Raw genomic sequence first — 22,045 nt, 5'->3', positions numbered from 1 at the left:
TCAACTCACAGTATTAAACAGAGTAACTCATTCCCCCAAGTGACAATGGGTTCACAGGTCAAAAAAAGGAGCATCAGCATTTCAATGGAATTTTTAAAAACTAGATAAAATATGTCAACTGAATTTATTGAAAATACTAGATCAAACTGTAAAATAAGCTTTAAAATACATTAAGAAGCTAAACAAAGAGTTACAAAAAATTAAATAAAAGGTTGTGGACTGAAAAGGCTCAGAGAGTGAGAGATAAGAAAAAAAATCCTACAAGGACAAACAGTGAATTTAAGATTAATGAAGGCAATGATACAACTCTAAATGTTCGTAGATGAAAATAGTAGATCTTTTACAAAGAAACAAGCTTGATATTAGACTTCTCTGCATGCAAAAATACAATTGAGAAATATATTTAAATGCTATAGTAACTTTAAACTTACAATTTTCTGTCCAGCACAGTATCATTTGAGCGTAAAAATAAAAAATTAAATAAATAAATAAAAATAAGTCCAGATATATTCCCTCAAAAAATGTAAAACAAAAAGCCAACAGTGAAAATATTTTTGAAATAAATATTCAAATAAAGGAGAAACAATCCAGGAGAGTTGAAAAATAAGTGGAAATTAGGAAATTAGGGCTTATCAATACCTTAATAAAGTGATTGCTGTTTTTCAAGCAAAGATCAAAGAATGGGAAAAGAGAATATATGAATAATCACTCCAATATTGATTGTGATAGGGCTGGAGAATAATTGGGAAAATAATGATCATGTTCCAAAAAACTCCATAGATATGATTAGGCAATTAAAAATGCACACATGCATACATAAATTTAGCAAGCATATTACAAGATGCCAAAAATCATTGATTTTGAAGAAATGCAAATTAAATCAATGAGATAATACATATTTTAGCCTGCAAAATTAGAACACTAAATGTTGATGAAAATGTGGGTATATAAAAAAAATTATTGTACTGCTTACAGAAATAAATCCTATGATACTATTTAGTCAAATTAACTACTACATACACAACGTTCAGAAATTCCAGGGAAATTTTCATAGGTCCAAATGGGAATATTTATGATGGTGGTAAATTAAAGGGTCCTTAGAAATCCGTCACAGGAAAGAAGGGAAGGGAAATCACTCAGTCATGCCTGACTCTTTGCGACTCCATGGACAGTAGCCTGCACCAAGCTCCTCCGTCCATGAGATTTTCTAGGCAAGAGTACTGGAATGGGTTGCCATTTCCTTCTCCAGAGAATCTTCCCGACTCAGGGATCGAACCCAGGTCTCCCTCATTGTAGACAGACACTTTACCGTCTGAGCCACCAGGGAATGAGAAGTGGGCAATATGTGGCACATAATGAAGAATTTTTTAGTGGTTAGAGCAAAGTGGTTATTTGCTGTACAAATAGCAACAAATATAGATTCTAGGAATTAATATTTAATGGGAAAAAATAGGAAAAAAAATGATATACATAACTGAACCCAGGGCTCTTGCATTGCAGGCAGATTCTTTACCTTCTGAGCTACTAGAGAAGCCTCATAAATTAAAATACCTATACAAAAACAATACACATTTTGAAAGAAAATATTTGAGCCAAAAGTTATACATGAAATACAATAAAATAGTTACATGCAACACCAGGAGAATGGAATGAAGTACAGAAACACATAGAAACCAATATATAAGTTGATATAGACAAATGATGTGAAATGGATAAAGATAGATAAGAATAGATGGATGAGTGGTACATGGATGGATAGATAGTCTCGCATGCATGCATAGGAAGAATGTACCATGTTCCACAGAGTGCAGTTAACTCAAAAGATTGCCCCTGAATTCAAAAATTAAAAATTCAACCTCACTAATAATTAAAGACAAATAAAAATTTAAAAAATTTCCTTCCACTGCTTTCTGTTAAGGATAACAGCAAATTGACAAGAGTATAGGATAGTTTCACTTATAAATACTGCTGGCATAAACACAAATTGGTATAATCTTTTCAGGGACAGTTTGGAAATATGTAACAACAGCATTAAAAGAATGATGCTCTATGACAGAGGAATTCTTAAAATCTATCCTTACAAAGTTATCAGAAGTTAAGAAAGAAAGCTGTCTGCAAAAGATGTTAATACTGGAAATATTTATAAAAGTAAAAGTTTTAACATAATATAATGACTTATAAAAGTTTTAAAGTTTGGTATGATTTTCCCCTAATTGGTACTAGGACAATAAAGAGAAATTGCTGCTCTCAGTTCAGGGACAAGAAATTCACAAGAGCTAGGCATATTTTTCTTTGTGACAGAAAGCAAGGGTAACATCCAATATAAACAGGGTCATGTCAAGGGGACACAAGAACGAGCTTAAAGGGGATCCCACTGACGAAAGATGGGCAATTGGATTATCAAAAAGAATAAAAACTGTAGCATGAGATGCATTCATTTATCATGAAATTTAAAAAACAAAACAGCTCTTTGGTCACCCTTGGATATGGAGGTACCAACTCTTTATAAGGGAAAGTGAGAAATGAGAAAGGATCAGACTTCATTTGCACAATTTTTTGAAGTAACCAAATTATTAATGAGGGAAGGTTCTTTGTGAATCTTAAGTACAAAAGGGAAGGTGAAATTTGAAAATTAACATTTTTCAAAGCCCTAATGAAGTTATGGATCTAAACAATCTTCATTAATGGATGTTAAAATGATTGAAAATAAGGGTGAAGGGAGTACTAAGTGGACTGAAACACCTGATCTACTTCCAGCATCATTCAATGTGGGCAACCAGATGGTATGGGCCTTTGATGCAATGCATAAGGAGAAAACAGCACCAACTGTGACATATTCTTGACAAAAAGAATTGAGTTTGACTCCATTCAAGTCTCTAGATATAACTATGCATTTACAAGAAATACAGGGGTGAAAAGAACAAGACAAATCATGAAGAATCAGTAAGTCAAGTCAACAATGTGGAACTGACTAGGAGACATAACCAAATATAGTGTCTGGCTATTTAAACAAGCCAACTCTTAAAAAAAAATTTATTTAGTCAACTGGAAATATCTAAATATATTTTCTCTATTTCTATATTTGAAAATAACCATTATAAGCTAAAAAATTAAAAACAACACATTAGTTTGATAGTTTCATACCCTATACTATAGGGTATGAATGAATGAAGATTGTCCAATCAGGATTCTACTTTTAGAATTTCTTACCCTCAAGAGTCAGATACTTTAAAAACATCCTCATCATGGCAACATACCTATGTTTCTCTGCTCTTTGGGAAAGAAGATTTTCTAAAGTTTCAGCTATAAATCTTAAGTATTTAAAAATCATTTATCAGTGCATTGAGCTTCAAAATTGCCTGCCCATTTCCTCTCCAGATTTCTACTAATTCATAGATCAAATCAGTTTTCCATATTGACTGAGCCATAGGATCTCAATGTCTATACATTAATACGTGAGACAATAAAATTATAATAATTTGCTTTTAGTCAGCAGTCATCTTTTGAGTCCCAGCTATATAATTAATATATGCATTGTGTTTTGCATGTATGGCCGCTTGTGCCCGACTCTTTGAGATCCCATGGATTATAGCCCACCAAGTTCCTCTGTCCATGCGCTTATCCTTGCAAAAATACTGGAGTGGGTTGCCATGGCCTCCTTCAGGGGATCTTTCTGACCTGTGGATCAAACCTGCATCCCTTGCATTGGTAGGTGGATTCTTCACCACTCAGCCACCTGGGAAGCTTATAATTAATATGTGATAATGACTAAAATATAATATCCATATGATAAATGTTATTTTGATAGAAATCTATTTCTAATTAACTGCAGGGTTCATTCCCTGGGTCAGGAAGATCTGCTGGAGGCAGGCATGGCAACCCACTCCAGTATTCTTGCCAGAATAAGCCCATGGACAGAGAAGCCTGGCAGGCTACGGTCCATGGGGTCGCAAAGAGTCAGACACAACTGAAGCAACTGAGCACATACACTTCTTCCATCAAGAAATCGCGTGAATTAAAACTTGAAACATATCATAGAAATAAGTATATTCATTTACTTGTCTAAAGACCTGTCAGGAATGATGTGACAGCTGTATAACCTCTCCCAAAATAAGTTTCTTCTCAACTTGTCTTTTCTCAACCTTTTGAAGAATGGCAATAAAATCCATGTGTTCTTTCTCCCTGAACTAAAAATTGCACGTTATTTCATATTTTGTACCATGTGCTAATCTTCTGAATGGGTGAAATTAAGAAATATTATCAGACTGTTAGACTTCATTATCCACCATACAACCATTACCATCTGTTATCTGCACAATTGAAATGGTTTCCTAACCAATCATTCTGGTATTTGCTCTTGCCTAATTCGTTCTCCAGAATAAAAATAAGGTAAAAACCAAATCTGATTATGTCACTCTCCTTAAGGTTCTGTTAGCACTCTGTTGTATTTAGAATAAAACCTAACAGCTAAGTCTCAAAATCTAAACTCTTGGCCTCCATTTCATATGTCAAATGATGGACTTTTGAGGGTGTATTGGGGTGTTCTAAGACACAATTTCCAGTGTGGGGGGTGGGGTTGGGGGTTGTTCCTTACACTGATAAGCAATTCTCTGGACCCCATTGTGTGTGCTATAATTCAACTCAATTCTGACACTATCTACCCAGAGGTAGTATCAGATCCCAAAGGTTAAGAGTTCAGTCCTACAAGACTGCCAGCCCTCTCACTGCAGACACCATCATAAGTCTAGGTCATTATCTGTGCTTCTGACCAATTGAACATATATCAAAGGTTTCCATGACCCCTTTCCTCAAGTTGGATTAATTTGCTAGAGTGGCTCACAGAACCCAGAGAAAAACTTTACTCATCATTAATTTATTATAAAAAAGATATAACTCAGGAATGGCTGTTGGAAGAAATGCATTGTGTAGCACAAGGTATGGGGAAAAGATCTGGAGCTTCCAAGACCTCTTCAGACACAGCACCTGCCCCACATCTCCACATGTTCATCTACCCAGATGTTCTCTGAACCTTGTCCTTTTGGGGTTTTATGGAGCTTGATTGACTAAATAATTGGCCTTTGGTGACTAAACTCAACCTGTTGCACTGCTTGCCTCCCAAGAAACTGGACAGGGAGACTGAAAGTTCCAGCCCTGCAATCACAATCATGTGGTTGGTTCTCCTGGAAACCAGACCCTATTCTTAGGCACTTCCTAAAAGTTACTTTATTAACATAATAAAAGCCCTTTGTAGTCTTATCACTTACGAAAGTCCAAGAGATTAAAGAGCTCTGTGACAGAAACAGGATAAAAACAGAATCTTATAAATATTTCTTATGATAAATTACAATATCCAGGTGTATAAAAACCTCATACAAATCAACTCAATGAGATCACTTTGTGAGCCACTTGTACCTGACCTTCAAAGTTTTGCTATAATTTTGTTGCTTCTGCATCCTTTGACCTAAGAATTAAGAAATACACACACACATTGTCCTTTACCTCTCTCTCTATTTTTACTCTCTTTCTCTATACAAAGAGGAATGAAAGTGGAGATATTGCATGAAATGTTTTCATGAAGGCTTAATCTGCATTCCTAATTAGTAGAGAATCAAATTATCATTTACAAAGGAAATTGTATGCCCTATTTGGGATTACGGATTTTGAATTCAAGTCCAGCTCATGAAGACAGAGAATATATTTAAATAAAAAAATAATAAGGAACCAAATAAATACATTTAAACTTTTTATATGTATGTAGTTTGATATAGTTTAGGAAATTTTGCTTTCTTTATTGTCTGTGTTTTAGTTTGATTTGGTGTGACATTGTACATGTGGTTTGATTTCATTATATTTAATAAGAAAAGTTTTATTTTTTATCATTTAAAGACCTCATATATTTCTAGAACTTTAGAATAAACATATACCTACTCTTCTGAACTCTTCTAAATTTAGATGTGGTTTGGCTCAGACAATAAAGAATCTGCCTGCAGTGCAGGATACAGGTTTGATCCCTGGGCTGGGAAGATTCCCTGGAGAAGGGAAGAGCCACCCACTCCAGTATTTTTGCCTGGAGAATTCCACGGACATAGGAGCCTGGCAGGCTACAGTCATGGGGTTATGGAGAGTTGGACAGAACTGAGGAACTAACAGTTCCACCTTGAGGGATGCTACTACCTGAAACCCTTGTACTCCGAGATTATTCATAAACCAAAAGAAAGTCAAACTGTAGGACCCAAGCAACTTTTAGAATTGATGGTGGTGGTTTAGTAGCTAAGTCATGTCCGACTCTTGCGACCCCATGGATTGTACCCTGCCAGGCTCCTCTGTCCATGGGATTCTCCAAGCAAGAATACTGGAGTGGGTTGCCGTTTTCTTCTCCAGGGAATCTTCCCAACCAAGGAATCAAACCCAGGTCTCCTGCATCACAGGCAGATTCTTTATTGAATGAGCTATGAGGGAAGTCCAAATTTTAGAATTAAAAAGTGTTTAAATCCCTTATAGGTCATATTATTTTCAAATTTCCTCCCATTCATAAAGTTGTCTTTTCATTTTGTCAACGGTTTCCTTTGCAGTGCAAAAGCTTTTAAGCTTAATTAGGTCCCGTTTATTTATTTTTTTTTCCTTTTATTTCCTTTGCTGTAGGGGATAGATCAAAACATATATATATATTGCTGTGATTTAAGCCGAAGAGTGTTCTGTCTATGTTCTCCTCCAGGAGTTTTATAGTAACCAGTCTTACATTTAGTGCTTTAATCCATTTAAGTTAATTTTTGTATATGGTGTTAGAGAATGTTCCAATTTCATTGTTTTATAAGTAGCTGAAGTTTTCCAAGCACCATTTATTGAAGAAACTATCTTTCCTTCATTGTATATTTTTGCCTCTTTTGTTATAGATTAATTGATCATAAGTGCATGGATTTATTTCTGAGCTCTCTATTCTGTTCCATTGATCTCTTTGTCTGTTTTTGTGCCAGAACGGTACTGCTTTGTAGTATAGTCTAAGTCTAAGCTAGGGAGCATGATTCCTCTAGCTCTTTTCTTCTTGTTTTCACTATTCAGGGTCATAGTGTTTTCATACAAATGAGTGTTTTCATACAAATCTTAAAAATATTTGTCCTAGTTCTGTGAAATACATACACCATTGGCAATTTGACAGGGATTGCACTGAATCTGTAGATTTCCTTGGGTAGTATGGGAGTTTTAATAATATTGATTATTTCAATCCAAGGACATGATACATCTTTCCATCTGTTTGTGTCACCTTAATTTCTTTCATCAGTGTCTCATAGTTTTCCCAGGTCTTTTACCTCCTCAGGTAGGTTTATTTCTAGGTATTTCATTCTTTTTGATGCAATGGTAAATGGAATTAATTTCTCTTTCTGACAATAATCCACTTAAAAATGAGCAAAAGGACTTTATTTCCAAAGAGGAAATGCAGTGGCCAACAGGGACATGAAAAGATGTTTAGTATTGTTAAGCATCAGGAAAATGCAAATCAAAAATATAGTGAGATATCACCTCATACTTGTCAGAATAGCTATCATCAAAAAGAACACAGATAACAAATGTTGGGAGGAATGCAGAAAAAAAGGGATTCTTCCTACATTTTTTATGAGAATATAAGTTGATGCAACCACTATGGAAAACAGTTTGTATGTTGCTCAAAAAAACTGAAAATAGAACTGACATATAACTCAGAAATCCACTCCTGAGTATATATCAAAAAAAAAAAAAAAACACTAATTTGAAAAGATACCTGCCCTTCAATATTCAAAACAGTATTATTTACAATTGCCAAGGTATGGAAGTAACTGAAGCGTCCATCAGCATATGAAGATGTATATATACACAATGGAATACTGTTCTGTCATATAAAAGGATGAGACTTTCCCGTTTGTGGGCTTCCCTGTGGCTCAGCTGGTAAAGAATCCGCCTGCAATGTGGGAAACCTGGGTTCAATCCCTGGTTGGGGAGAAGGGAAAGGTTACCCACTCCAGTATTCTGGCCTGGAGAATTCCATGGGCTGTATAGTCCGTGGGGTTGCAAAGAGTCAGACACTACTGAGCGACTTTCACTTTTTGCCATTTGTAGCAACTTGGATGGACTTGAAGGACACTATGCTAAGTGAAATAGGCCAGAGAAATACAAAAACTGTATGTTTCCCTCATATGTGGAATCTAAAAAATACAACAAACTACTACAGAAAACAAAAAGTTAGCAGCCTCCCAGACATAGAGAACAAGCTAGTGGTTACCAGTGGGAAGAGCGAATGGGGGAGGGGTAATACAGGGGAAGAGGAAAAAAGGGTTATTATGAGAATATATGAAATCATGAATGTGAAACCTTTTGAAAATTGTAGAGCACTATACAATTTAAATAAACTTTCATTCAATTTTTTAAAAAGATCACATGATAAATAAATAGTACTTAAAGCCCAATTCCTTAAGTACTAAGGCTACCCACTCCAGTATTCTGACCTGGAGAATCCCAGGCCAGATTCTCACAAAGAGTCACAAAGAGTCAGACACGACTAAGCGACTTTCACACATTCAAAGCCTAATTTCTGCTCTCTGAAATTTAAAACTAGGGAACTTTTTATCAGGATTTACTAGATAGCTCTGACAACAGTCCGGTATCAGGGTATGGTTATGGAACCCCCAAAGTAACATGACCATCAAGGTTGGTGACACTGGATTCATACTAAGAGTATAGGAGGAAAGCTGATTTCTGAATATTTCTAATGCTGGAAAACCTAAAGGCCCAGCCAGGCTGGTGAGGACACTGGAAACAATGAGGTAAAATGGATCAGCTTTGCTGGGTAAGCTAAAGAATTTGGGTCCTGGAAGGCCTAGAATATAGACCCGTTGGCAGTGCTCATCACTTGGGAGTGGGGGTGGAGGGATGAAGGTTAACCTTCCTCCCCAGAAGAACAACAGCTGCATGGAGGGATGAGCCCAGGCTATAGTGGACAACTGTCCATGGGATGTACAAACTCAGCATCAACAGTGACACCATGAATACGCAGGTTCCCAGTTTCCTTGGATAATTCAGCAAAGGAGAGTGTGGTCCCTGCCAGCACGAAGCTTGGGGCTCAGCAAAGTATTTGGGACAATAAGATAAGGTGATTATATGTGTACTCTGTAAGTTTGAGAAGTAGCCCATATTGGTTATAAACATAATTTGAACTATCAGGAGTCTTCAGTATTACTCCCAGGATAACACTGACTCTCCTTGGCAATAATTACTGACTTTGACACCTACTGGGACATGAATCCTGTACATATTGGCATAATTTATAGGATAATATGCCAGCTGATTGAAATTAGTCACTTCTGTAAAGACTTGAAATGTGCCAGACACATAATACGTCCTATATAAGTGTTTACTATTATTTGCTACATTCATATTTTCATGCATTATGGGTTAGAAGAAAATTGCCTATAATGCTCAATTAAGTCTTTGATGTGTTTTAAAATAGAAAGTCACAGAAACCCATCAATTATGCCCCACTTCGCATATGCTGGTGAATATTTTTACCACTGTCGTAAGTGGAATTGAATGTGATATATATTCTGATACATCAGTACCACTTAATAAAATTTCATTCCATAAATTATTTGATAAAGGGCACTGAAATAAGTACAAAAGATTTTTAAATCATTACCTAGGCTACTTATGCTTCTAAAATGTGCTAAAAATGTTTAAGAGGAGCACAAGTCTAGTTTCTTCCAAATTTTAAATAACTTACACCAGAAATAAAAAAGTCTTCTCTGGACTACTATACATATGAACCACCTGTGAATGTCCTAAATGGACTTAATATCTTGGGTACTAGATGAAAGTTTTCATAATTTACTGAAGTCCTAAAATGTCATACAGAGACTTAGTTTTTTAAATATATTCCCATTGACAGAAGACAATTTCTTTTCAACATGATCTGAATGTTTGATAGTCTAAACTTTTAAATAAGGTCTGATATGTGCTTGTGTGCGCTCAGGTGTGTCCAAACTTTGCCAACGCATGACTGAAGCCCACTAAGCTTCTCTGTCCATGGGATTCTCTTGGCAAGAATACTGGAGTGGCTTACCATTTCCTATTTCAGGAATCTTCCTGACTCAGGGATCAAACCCTCATCTCTTGCGTCTCCAGAACCAGTAGGTGGATTCTTTATCACTGTGCAACCAGGGATAGTTATATTAAAATGCTATTTCAATCTAAGAAAATAAAATAGTCCTGGGATATTAGAAAGTCCCAAGTCAGAAACACAGGAAAAAATGTATGTTAATCTTTATTAACTAAAATATTTTTGTAATTATCATAGCTTGTCTTTATATGAATTTATAAAGCTGATCTTGAAACTTAATTCCACACACAGGTTGAAGGATGATACCTTAGAAATAACTGGTAAGATATATTTGAGAATAAATAAACATACCCGCTAACATAAAATTAATCTTCCTTCCCAGCAAACCTGAGTCCAGTTCAGTTCAGTTTAATCGCTCAGTCAGGTCTGACTCTGTGACCCCATGGACTGCAACATGTCAGGCTTCCCTGTCTATCACCAATTCCCGGAGCTTGCTGAAACTCATGTCCGTAGAGTTGGTGATGCCATCCAACCATCTCATCCTCTGTCAGTCCCTTCTCCTCCTGCCTTCAATCTTTCCCAGCATCAAGGTATTTTCCAATGAGTCAATTCTTTGCATCAGATGGCCAAAGTATTGGAGTTTCAGCTTCAGCATCAATCCTTCCAATGAATATTCAGGACTGATTTCCTTTAGGATTGACTGGTTTCATCTCCTTGCAATTCAAGGGACTCTCAAGAGTCTTCGACCACACCATAGTTCAAAAACATCAATTCTTCAGCGCTCATATTTCTTTAGAGTCCAACTCTCACATCCATACATGACTACTGGAAAAACCATAGCTTGATTAGACAGATCTTTGTTAGCAAAGTAACGTCTCTGCTTTTTAATATGCTGTCTAGATTGGTCATAACTTTCCTTTCAAGGAGCAAGTGTCTCTTAATTTCATGGCTTCAGTGACCATCTGCAGTGATTTTGGAGCCCCAAAAAATAAGGTCTGTCACTGTTTCCATCGTTTCTCCATCTCTTTGCCATGAAGGGATGGGACCAGATGCCATGATCTTCGTTTTCTGAATGTTGAGATTTAAGCCAACTTTTTCCACTCTCCTCTTTCATTTTCATCAAGAGGCTCTTTAGTTCTTCTTCACTTTCTGCCATAAGGGTGGTGTCATCTGCATATCTGAGGTTATTGATATTTCTCCTGGCAATCTTGATTCCAGCTTGTGCTTCCTTCAGCCCAGCATTTCTCATGATGCACTCTGCATGTAAGTTGAATAAGCAGGGTAACAATATACAGCCTTGATGTACTCCTTTCCTGGTTTGGAACCAGTCTGTTGTTCCATGTCCAGTTATAACTCTTCCTGATCTGCATACAGGTTTCTCAGGAGGCAGATAATGTGGTCTGGTATGCCCATGTCTTTCAGAATTTTCCACAGTTTGTTGTGATCCACACAGTCAAAGGCTTTGGCATAGTCAATAAAGCAGAAGCAGATGTTTTTCTGGAACTCTCTTGCTTTTCTGATGATCCAATGGATGTTGGCAATTTGTTCTCTGGTTCCTCTGCCTTTTCTAAATCCAGTTTGAACATCTGAAGTTCACAGCTCACGTTCTGTTGAAGTCTGGCTCGGAAAATTTTGAGCATTACTTTGCTAGCATGTGAGATGAGTGCAATTGTGCAGTAGTTTGAGCATTCTTTGGCATTGCCTTTCTTAGGGATTGGAATGAAAACTGACCTTTTCCGGTCCTGTGGCCACTTCTGAGTTTTCCAAATCTGCTGGTACACTGAGTGCAGCGTTTTCACAGCATCATCTTTTAGGATTTGAAATAGCTCAACTGGAATTCCATCACCTCCACTATCTTTGTCCATAGTGATGCTTCCTAAGGCCCACTTGACTTTGCATTCCAGGATGTCTGGCTCTAGGTGAGTGATCACACCACCATGGTTATCTAGGTCATGAAGATCTTTTTTGTATAGTTCTTCTGTGTATTCTTGCCACGTCTTCTTAATATTATCTGCTTCTGTTAGGTCCATACCATTTCTGTCCTTTATTGTGCCACCTTTGCATGAAATGTTCCCTGCTTGAATTCCCACCATAAAGAATAATGTCACAAAATCAATAAACAATTTTTAATTTTCTACAAATGGAGGTATATGCTCCTCTCCTGCATAAACCTGTAAAGGCCCTTTCCAGTCTCCCTGCCTTTACTTGTGTCTCTTCACAAACTTCCTGAGCACACAGGAGAAATTTCTAAAATGATAACCTGATCATGTCTCCTCTTTCCTGTTCTAGTATTTACATGGATTCCAATCCCTTACAACCAACTTTCAAATTCCTCAGCTTCACAAGCAAATCATGATGTAGATGGATGGACTAACACTCCAAACTCATCTTCCACTACCACTTCCTCACACTTGCTCCAGCAATTCAGAACAGTTTACAACCTCTCAAGCACACTATATCACTTATACTTCCATGTCATCTGGCACTCCTGTTCTTTATAAAGGATGTGGCCTCTCCTGGAATACCCACCTTTTCATGTCTTGCTCCCAAATAACCCACATACACACTCCTATGTCCTGTCTGGATAATTCCAACTTCAAAACCCAGTTCAAAATCTGCTTGCTTAAGGCTTTATAGTCATCTGCCTTTTGATAACTCAGAGGAAAAATAATCAGCCCCTGCTCTATATCTTCTACGTGCATTCATTCTTGCAGTGTTCGTATGCTATTAAGTATATTCTGCCTCCTGCATTAGATTATGAGCTTCTTATAACAGAGCCTGTGTCTGACTTGCATTTATTCCAGAACCTAGCAAAGGAGCACACAGGAGGCACTGAATCCTATTTGTGCTTGACTGGCTAGAATTAAGGGGACCTTTAAATACTGTTTTCTTGCTTTTGTTCCCTTCAAATTCAGAATAGAACTCTGAGATCTTGGCAGGCTCTGTTGTTCTATATGAAAAAGTCTTTATCAACACCAAGCCATTCAACAAAGAAGCTCTTTCTAAAAAATTAGACCTATCTTCAATTATTTAAATTTTCAAAAACCTGCAGTAGCAAGCCTTACTGCCACCTTTGAACAAATTATACAACCTATTTCCATTTCTGAACTTTCATAATTTCTAAGGGCAGATGTAAGGAGAGAAATAAAAATGCTTCCTCAGATAAAGGTTGTGAACCTGCTTTAAATCACATAGAAGCTCTTCTCTAAGGGGCAAAAAATTATATTAAAACAAAATATTTTTACCAAAAATGGAATGTCTAAGATACTAATCCTTCAAAGTGACAACATAATGGCAAATTATAACCCACTAAACTCAAAGGAGCAACGTTATATCTGAAGAAATATAGATCAGATTGGTGCTAAGCAGTGAACCTTTTTCATGGGAAATTAACAAGGTAACCACCCAGGCTTTTGGGTGCTGAATCACTTACTATCTGATGGAGGACCACATCTGGAGAAGAACACTGAAATCATCTTAGAGAGCTCCAGGCCAACCATTCATTGATACATGAAGATTTAAAAAGTCATCACGGGGTCATCAATAACCAATAGGTTTATATATAATCTGAGGACTGCAGGAGGCCTTGTGAATGCTACCCAAAAGATATAAAACTAATCTTTGCCTTCAATGAGTTTATAGTCTGGAAAGGGAAATAAGCCTAAAACGGAGAAAATGCAAATAACATGCAAGTTATGTGATTCTCCAACACAATGCAAAGTAATAAAGATTAAGTTTCTGACTATTTATTTCACTAATATCTATTGAGTTTGACTGAATACCTAATACTTTCCCCAGAGAGATACAGGCAATAGGAACAAAAAGAGTTAAAAGGAAGGAGATCTTAATAGATTAAACTGTTGTTGGAGAATTCCCAATAGTGGAAGAGGAGAGCTGAACTGGAGTAAATGATATTTAGATTTGCAGAGAAAAAGGGAAATGACTCAGACATAGGAAAATGGTATCAATCAAAATACATTCCCAGGTTATATTTTAAATTTTGTCTAAATTCTAAAATGACTTGTGGTTTGATATTTCAAAGCCCTGGACTTGTGCATATACAGTATGCTATGCTAAGTCACTTCAGTCGTGTCCAACTCTGTGCGACCCCATAAACGGCAGCCCACCAATACACAATGGAAATCTCCATTCCTTTATGCTGATTCCTTGACATTACTGAGCTGTACAATTCTACCCACTTTTCTGCCTATTTAGCAACAGAAAAGGGATAGAAGGGACCTTTCCTGAACAACATAAGAGTAAGTCTATAAAACGACTTGTGCACTCAAGTATGTGTAGAAAGAGGGATGCACAAAGCTAATCTGGTTTGAATGTTTACTTGCTGAAATTTTAAAATATCCCCTGTGGCTAATAGGCTCATCTAATAAGCATATTCAATACTTCAATAAGTAGCATATACTTCTCCTTGCTTCTTGGGGATTGCTTTCATCCAACTTGCTCAAAGCTCTTCAAAGACATTGAGCCAAATTTTCCACATTTCTAAGTCACTCTCTGGAGGTAATTTGGGCAGTTAAGTAGGTGCATTAATTCTTTCAGGCCACAAGGGGCCCATTTACTGGATATATGGTGAGAAACCAAAAGAGAAACAAAATTCCCCTGAGCCCCAAAAATGGGTGAGGACTCTTCCCTGAGCCAGTGAGAAACATCAAGCTCTCTACAGCATTGTTAATTAACACAGAAGAAGCAGAACTTTGCATTTTGTTTTTACTAAAGCTAAGCAGAACATCCACCAATCACTGAGCCCCTTATTCTGAAATGAATTATTTCTTCACAATTTAATCATTAATTAAAAAAATACTTCCAGATATAAGTATAATTGTAGCAGCCAAGCAAATATGCCAACAACAACAAAAAAATGAATCAATGCAACTTTAATGATAAACTGTATCCAGAGTTTAGAGATATCAAGTGTTCTGTTAATTTTATTATTTTACACTTTGGTTTTCTTTCACCTTGCTGAGGTACTAGGCAATTTGCAAAGATGATGACCTACCCTAGAAGGCTCTTATATACATATTGAGACTTACTCAATTCTGATCTCGAAAGCACCCTGGAGTACTGTTTAGCCTTGAGAAAGCAGATCCAGACAAGTACTCATTGAGAGAATAAAAAAATGAAGATAATCTTCTGCAGTTAGATCTGTGTTTAGCTAAATCCAGGCTGATTTGCATCAAAAAGAAGAAATCATGTCTTTCAACCAGTTTCCAGGGACAGAAGAATCATCAAGATGTGTGTTTCATCTTAACTCCCTACCCCTGTCATGTTATGTCTATTCTTACAAACTCAATCAGGAAGTGACTATTAAGAATGTTTTTGCTTAATAGATTCAATTATTTACAAGTATAACTGGAACAGCATATAACCAAGAAAAATGAAGAATGTGGAGAAAAAGATAAATTTGCAATTACTTTTTGTGGTTTGTGTTTGCATAGGATTTGGTTATCTGAATCACTTTGAGCTTCTTAGAATTAAGCTGTCTCATTTTAGAAAATCTAACTTTATCAAATAACCTGTGTCAAAACTCATAATCTATTTTCTATGATGGTGTTTAAAATGAATCTGTAAATTAGGCTTATGGAGTCTATCAATTTGTGTAAGATAAGGAAAACATAATTTAATCCAGGTATCCCAGTAGAGGAAATTTAGTACAGGTAACAACGTACAGAGATGTTGGAAGAGATGAAAACAAGGAAAGTTGAGGCGACCAGAAAATAACAACAGCAGGAAATTGCTACTATTTAAAGGCAAATAAGCAAACAGATTAGATGGTATTATCAGAAGCAAATTGAAAAGGCGTGAATATGTGAGCTGGAACTAGACAGAAGCGACTAGGAGGGAGTGCCTTTCTTTTCTTTTTTTTTAGCAATATCATTGGTGGCCTCCTTAGGATGTGAATGTCCATAGACATTAACACCATTTTTCTGAATTCTTATTGAAATATAGTTGATTTTCAATGTTGTGTTAGTTTCAAGTATACAGCAAAGTGATTCAGTTATACACCTATTCTTTTATGACACAGTCTTCCATTGTAGGTAATTTTAAGAGATTGAGTAGTGTTCCCTATGCTATACAGTAGGTCTTGTTAGTTATTTATTTTATATATAGTAGTGTGTATAACTGGATCTACAACCACAGAGATGTAGCTACTCTCTTGAATATCACTAGAAGCACCATTAGCTGCTTCTTAATGCCTCCAGGCCAATGTCCTGGCACCTCTCCCGCTCCAGCCAAGCCCAATCAGAAGCCAGTGGGAAAGGAAGCCTGGGTAGTGCAGGTGATAGTGATCAGGCTCCCTGAAACCAAGCAGTGTCGTGGAAGAAAAGGGGACTCTATTTGTGAGTGAACCACCCACCAGATGTTTACACAGTTTATCTTGTCTGCTCCTCAGCATCTGTCTTCACCCTCTATGCCTATTATAGCTTCATACAACAGGAACTACTTGCTTTTGCCTATATCTTTCATGCTACAAACTAATATACACTCACCTTCTCCTTCAAAAAGGGAGAGAATGTCCCATCAATGCGAGTTTCTCATCTAACCCAGTGAAAATTCTACCAAGGTATTCTCTAACCTAAAAACTACTTGTTAATTAAGGAGTATGCTTCTTTTATGAAATGGTAGGACAAGGAAAAGGCAGAAAAAAGAAATGAGTGGTTAATACTGTCAATGTCTTTTAGCCAAAGACCATCCATTGAACAAGTTAGGCTTTATTACCTGATGCATTCACACAGAACACATAGTATGGGAACTAAAAGGTGTCATGGTAATATGGTGTTAAAAAAAAACCTGTTATAGGATAGGATTTGGATTTTAGTTGGTTTATTAATGGAGGCTCTGAGGAAGTGGGGGTTCCCCCTAGATGGAATACTGTCAGAAAGCAGGGGCAAGTCTATAATCTGGTAACTCAATAAAACTTATCTATAACGTGTTAAACTAGAATAAAGACAAATCTATAAATGAAAAGGAAGCAGCAGTCACTCTTATTATCTATAATAAGAATGTTTGCTTGTGGCTGGCTCAATGGCTTTGCTTTTGTCTCATTTCATTCTGGTATCAGATGACCTTGTCTGATATTGATGTTCTGTGAAACTGCTTATATCCAGCAGGAGAAAACAGGGCCTGGCTACGAGCAGCAGACCAGTTACCAGATATTGGAGGCTTCTTTTCTTCCTTTTCAATATTCACAGAACTCTTTTTCATTACATATATGAATATCTGTATATGTAAAAACATGCATATCTTTTCTGGCCTTTCTTCTAGTAACTGATCATGAGTGACTATTAATATTTTAACACATCCTTTTCCTACCACCCATTCCAAGTTCCCTTCACCCTTCCTTTTCATATCACCCTAGCAAGGATTCAATGTTCAGCAGAGACAGAAATGTTTTAATCAAAATCACATATTTTCTTTATGTTCAAAGTAAGTAATTATTGTACTTATGTGATATAGCATTTTAGCTTATTTGAAAATGTCATGAATTACAGGATTCTTTTTCCCAATTAAGCCTGCTCAAAATAGGTTTAAAATGTTTTTATTTTTGTCTTTTATTTCCAGAGCAACAAAGCATTTCCATCTTTTATATAGATTTTGTTCTACATGCACGTTTTTCTTAAATTTTTGAGAATGTTCTTTGTGGGGATTGAGCATATATTTTTCAAAAAGTTCAGTTCAGTTCAGTTGCTCAGCCATGTCTGACTCTTTGTGACCCCATGGACCACAGCATGCCAGGCCTCCTTGTTCATCATCAACTCCTGGAGTCTACTCAAACTCATGTCCATTGAGTTGGTGATGCCATCCAACCATCTCATCCTCTTTCATCCTCTTCTCCTCCTGCCTTTCAAAAAGATTTTAAATTTTAAATACTGAAACAAATATGCTCAATCTTAATGATTAAGTAATGTTTGAATTCCTTGGGAATTTCAGCTGTGTATTTGGTTGTTCGCTGGATTGGTGGCCTGCCCCATCTCCTCAACTTGAATTTGCTCTGCCCATTAGAAAAATGCTCAGTGGATAAACCAGTTAAACCAGTGTGGAGGAGTACCTGTGATGTACTGTGTTTTTATTTTCAATCAAGGGTACTATCTCCTTTGGCAGAAAAAGAAACAGTTTAAAATTTTTGTCTGGTCATTAGAGGCATTGCACTTAAATACATGAGTTAACTGATCTCATATTTCTCATTTCTTCTAATCACATTTCAGCATCTTCAAATGACTGGTACCTGGAACAGCCACCCAACTGACCTCCTGAATCTGGCCTTAGCAGAGGGAAGAATATAGTTGTGAGACTGAAACAGTCTACTGTCTGAACCATTTTCTCAATTTTTTTTTTAATTTAATTCTATTTTTTTTTTTAAATAATACTCAACCTTTGCTCAACTGAGGTTTCTTGGTAATTGAATTAAGTCTTATACAGATAATTGTGAGAGATGAGGAAGGCAGAAGAGATAAACCATGATGATCAGAAGATGAAGGACCTGACAAGCAATGCCATAATAAATGAATTGAGAAGTTTAAATGTGTACTTGATCCATTAAGGGAGGCAGGAAATGGTAGCAGGCATGGGAATGGTTAGATCAGATTAGCATATTTGAAATCTATTTGGATTACAAGCTTCATTTTCAATATGCAGATAAACCTAAGTAGTTAAGCCTTTGTCACTCAGAACTTGCTGTGAGTTATTTTGATCAGCTCAACACAGAGCAACTGGAGAGGACTGGGTTTTGAGGAGGTGGAGGCAGTCATGCTCAGAACAGACTTTGTCTAGAGGCTGCCGTGTACAGGATGTCACTCCTGAAGTGGGTCCCCTGTCACCTTCAGCAAATGCTGCAAATTGTATACATTTAAGAGCATAAGGACAGTAGGCACAATTTTGTCCCAGGATATGGCCCTTAAAGAACTATCTAGGCTCTATCTAGTCAAAGCTATGGTTTTTCCAGCAATCATGTATGGATGTGAGAGTTGGACCATAAAGAAAGCTGACAGCCAAAGAATTGATGCTTTTGAACTGTGGTGTTGGAGAAGACTCTTGAAAGTCCCGTGGACTGCAAGGAGATGAAACCAGTCAATCCTCAAGGAAATCAGTCTTGAATATTCATTGGAAGGACTGATACTGAAGCTGAAGCTCCAATGCTTTGGCAGCCTGATGCGAAGAGCTCACTGGAAAAGACCCTGATGCTGGGAAAGTTTGAAGGCAGGAGGAGAAGGGATTGACAGGATGAAATGGTTGGATGGCATCACTGACTCAATGGACATGAGTTTGAGCCAGCTCCAGCAGTTGGTGATGGACAGGGAAGCCTGGTGTGCTGCAGTCCATGGGGTGGCAAAGAGTCGGACATGACTGAGTGACTGAACTGAACCGAGGCTCTATTTTGAAAATTAAATCAATTATTTGTGTGATCTGGATAATTAGAATATTACTAAATGAAAAGTTATTATATGTGGGGTCTTAAACATATAACCTGGCTCAGAATAACACCTAATCTAACATTCCCACACCACCTCTTCAAAAGAGCAAACCTTTCCCTGAAAAATAGTCACTAAATACAATAAAATACCAGATAATTTTAAAAGCAGGATTTCAGAGAAAAAAGTCAGGACTTGTCCATGACTTGAATTGTCTTCTCAGTCTTCTACTTTGCTCTAAGAATATATAACTTTCATTTTTAACATTTTTTTTTTCTTATTTACCCCTTGTACATCATTTCCTTAAAAAAGCCAAATGTCTTTGTGATATGCTTATAAGCAACTCTAGTTTGGAACTGGTAATTTGTGCATCCAGTTTACACTCAACAAAGCATGAATCATATAGATCCCATTATGTGATTATGCAAATACACACTAAATATACAATTACAAGCATATATGGGCAGTGAAATTTAATTAATTATTATGACTTAGCCCACTTGCTGAATGTAGTTTTATTAACTAACTGTCCACAAATGTGTTTCCTCTCTTGATTCATTTACATTTTAAAATCATGTAGAAATGATAAATTATTGTAACAACAGATGATAAAAACAGATGGAATAAACATAATTGAACCCAAAATAATTTACATAGGTTTGAATTGAACAGTTTGTATATTTAAGCCAGTCTTTAATGCTTTACTCTTGTATTGTAGCTATTTAGGAAAAACTTCACAAACACACAAAGACATTCAAAGCAGCCAAAGGCATTTGAAAATGCATGTTTAAAGGTAAGTAAATACTTTTTAAATTGATGAGCAATCACTAATTATATTTGAAGGTATAAATATTAAAAGAAAAAGTGATCAAAAAGATCAGACATTGTAACCTAGAGATTATAAAAATCATCAACAAGCATTCATGCTAAGTGAAGTAGACATTCGACAAAAAATTAGATATAATTTAAAATCTCAACCACTTATAGATTACATTCTCCCCTGGAGGGCTGCATTCCAAACTTAAATAATTGATGATCTTTCTAAAGAAGAATCTAAAACCATCAGAATCACTTCATTCCATTCCAAAACAGTATTTGTAGGTGTATATGTGTATTCACATCACTAAGTCTTTTAACGGCATATATTTGAATTGACACCCAGGACTATTACTCCCATTTGTTTGAAATTCCATCAGATAAAAGTGCAATTACATTGAAAAGTCAATATTAGGGGCATCAGATTTCTCTGATGACCAAAAGGTGAAGAAAATTCATTCTTGTTTGTCAAAAAAAAGATTATAGGAATAGGATAGGACATGAACTGGTTACCAGAAAATAAGTGCTCAGTGGTCTGTGGAAAGCCTCCCTTCTCCCCCATTATATCATATGGTACTCCTGGCAGAATCCTCCTTTAGCAGAAAGCAGAGATTTAGAACTGTGTGGACTTCAAATCACCTTCGCTCTCCTTCAACAGTTATTTTAACCATAATTCATTTCTCAGGTGGTATCTTCACCCTTCATACTTTACTTCTATTTTATTTCTACTTTATGTGCATGCTGCTAAAAGACAGAGCCTAAAATTGTATGAATAGAAAAAGATCATTTTCTAAAACTAAGTTATTTTATAGTTAGATAAGCACTTTTAAAAGAAGTTAAGAATAGGTATTTCCTTGTAGGGCTTCATACTGCCATACTGCAGAAAAATGACTTTCCATTCCTGGCTTGCCTTTCAAACTCAGAGATATATGAGAACTGTGCTTACCTCTCTAGGTTGAAAAGGGCAAGTGTATCTGATGGGAGGCATCAAGGCTGATCGATACCTCAATACCAGGAGAACTGGTCCTCTTAAATTGTACCATGAAGGGAAGAAGGCACAGGCTGGCGATTAGTCAGCTGCAAAGATATAATTTAAGATATCTAATTAGAAGAAGAAGAACTGAAGTGGGTGAGAATTAAGCGTTAGGTTGTTAACAGGTATTTGTTTGTTTATTTTGAAACTTACAAGAAATTATAAAACTAAGCAGGCAAAATAGCCTTGCTAGAAAGAGAATGATAATATTTATACAATAAAATCATCCCTTAGCCACAGTCATCATTTGTGCTTGAGGTAAGTTTAGTGGCTTATTTTTATTTCTAATTATATCTTTGAATAAAAAGATATAATGCAGTTTGGAAAACGGATCACATCTCCCTATACCCACACTACACGTCCACATTCACTGCCTTTGCAAACCCTCATTCACCACTTTTATGTCCTTCTCCAGTCATCAAGAAGTTTCTTGAATGGTTACAAGTAGAACAGAATGGTTGTGATGAAACAGGTATACAAAAGAGCTAACTGACCTCATGAACAACTTCATTTCAGTTCAGTTCAGTCGTTCAGTCATATCCAACTCTTTGCAACCCCATGGACTGCAGCACTCCAGGCTTCCCTGTCCATTACCAAATTCCCAGAGCTTACTCAAACTCATGTCCATCGAGTCAATGATGTCATCCAACCATCTCATCCTCTGTCATCCCCTTCTCATCCTGCCAT

At 36.5% G+C, this 22,045-nt stretch overlaps 1 long non-coding RNA gene across 6 annotated transcripts in view; it reads right to left on the bottom strand.

The window, feature by feature from the left end:
* The window catches only part of LOC133246262 (uncharacterized), a 508,266-nt gene that overhangs the window by 349,417 nt on the left and 136,804 nt on the right, over positions 1–22,045 (bottom strand). For all 6 annotated transcript variants that reach the window (XR_009735984.1, XR_009735987.1, XR_009735983.1 and 3 more), the window contains exon 3: positions 21,272–21,402. This is a non-coding gene — a long non-coding RNA (uncharacterized LOC133246262). The remainder of the gene's footprint in view (positions 1–21,271; positions 21,403–22,045) is intronic.

The sequence above is a fragment of the Bos javanicus genome, chromosome 4 (assembly GCF_032452875.1).
Source record: "Bos javanicus breed banteng chromosome 4, ARS-OSU_banteng_1.0, whole genome shotgun sequence".
NCBI lineage: Eukaryota > Metazoa > Chordata > Mammalia > Artiodactyla > Bovidae > Bos > Bos javanicus.
The sequence above is the reverse complement of the archived record's forward strand: the minus strand, read 5'-3'. Positions and strand labels throughout refer to the sequence as shown.